Source organism: Mus pahari, chromosome 21 (genome assembly GCF_900095145.1).
Source record: "Mus pahari chromosome 21, PAHARI_EIJ_v1.1, whole genome shotgun sequence".
NCBI classification, from domain to species: domain Eukaryota; kingdom Metazoa; phylum Chordata; class Mammalia; order Rodentia; family Muridae; genus Mus; species Mus pahari.
In genome coordinates this window covers 16097810-16099806 of record NC_034610.1, presented here as the reverse complement: position 1 = coordinate 16099806, position 1997 = coordinate 16097810, and positions in this window count along the sequence as shown.

Below are 1997 nucleotides of genomic sequence, written 5' to 3'. Positions count from 1 at the left end.
TTGTGAAGAGAGGCCCCTTGGTCTTGCAAACTTTATATGCCCCAGTACAGGGGAATGCCAGGGCCAAGAAGGGGGAGTGGGTGGGTAGAAGAGCAGGGGCGGGGGGAGGGTATAGGAAACTTTCAGGATAGCATTTGAAATGTAAATAAAGAAAATATCTAATAAAGAAAGAAATAATATTAAAAAAAGAAGCAGCTTAGTGAAGGAAGGTGTTCTTTCCACTTCACTGGTTTCTGCATGGAGTTGTTAAATACAACCATTACTGATCTTAAAAATATTTTGATCATATTTTAATCTTGGGATTTAAGGAGTCTGCGTTTAAATCTTTACAAAGGACTGCAGAGTTGGTTCAGTGGTTAAGAACAATAACTGTTCTTCCAGAAGTGTGAATTCTCTTCCTAGCACCCACAAAGCAGCTGACAACTGTCTGTAACTCCTGTTTCAGTGGATCCCAAACATCCACACAGATGTATATACAGTGAATTCACAAATGTATATAAAATAAAAGAAAATAAATTAAAAATAACCAGATTCTATATATTTAAAATACCTTAATCAGAGAAATAACTTTACAAATATTTTATCATCATATAAAATTTATCTATTTCATTCTCTTAACAGTGTATTTTCTAGGATAGCATTTTTCATTGGAAGTCAATTTACTTCTTTTATTTCTTCCATTATAATACTGACTGCTTTAAGCAATGACCATGGCTACATAGCAGAATTTACTGAATAGCAAAAGATAAACCAGTTTATAGAGAGGTATTGTTGTTTCTGAAAGTGGTTTGTTTATGACAGATTTCCTGGTAATGCATCCCTCCTTGTATTTCTTTTCTGGTTGTTTCATGGTTTTAAAAATAACTAACAATCTATATTCCCTTCTCTACACAATTTTCCATCTCTCCAGAATCTCATCAATAATTAGATCCAATGAAAAAATGCTTAACTGTTAAGGTTTTCTCCCCAAATCTGAGTAAACTGCTGATCTTCCATGACTGAGATTTCCAAGAATCCTCCCCATCTCAAGTGATAAAGACTAAATATTCTAGGCCTTAAATGCAGTTCACAATATAAAAATATTCATAAATGACTCCTTTTATATATGAAAGAAAAAAATATATACATATACATACACACACACACACACATATATTTAAAGTTGAGTAAGGGATCATGTAGTATACAAAGTTATTTTGACTTGTAAGAAAAATATTCATAGTTCTCAGTTCTTTCTCTTGCTCTTTTTCCCAAGAACTTAGCTCTATTCACCTCACAGGCCTCTAGATGTTACCTGTGTTCTCTAAACACTTTATTATTATCTGGAAGTTCAGTGCTACAGGTAGACCAAAAAAATATTGCCGAATCTGGACTGTATTTCTTTAAGTTTTATGCTGATATAAAACCATTAATTGGGGTGCTTAGTGAGAAGAAGTATACTATCAAAGTCAAGAATATTTATGTTCTGTTTCATAAACCATGGTTCTTCTTCATTATTTAAAATTAAAATTAGTATAGATTGTCAGATGATTTGAAGTACTTAAAATGAGAATATATCTTATGTAATATTTCACGGATAGAGCTGATTTGAGAGAATGATACATGCAGTTCTTCCTAAGAATAGGGTTGTGTTCAGATAGCCTGGCACTTTGGGGATGACATCTGTAGCTTTACCAAACATATATATTTAGTCACAATTCTAGTTAATTAACTAGAAGTTAATGTGTCATGTGTTGTACAAAGAGGGCGTTGATTTCTTTTCTTTCTCCTTTATGATTTCTTTTTGTGATTTGGTGTTCCTGCTTGATCTGTATATATATGTAATCCTAGCACTCCTGGAAGTTGCTATATAAACCACACAGGCCTTAAAAATTGCCTTTAGAAATGTCTTATACATCAGACATACATACATACATACATACATACACACACACACACACACACACACACACATATATATATATATATATATATATATATATATATATATATATATA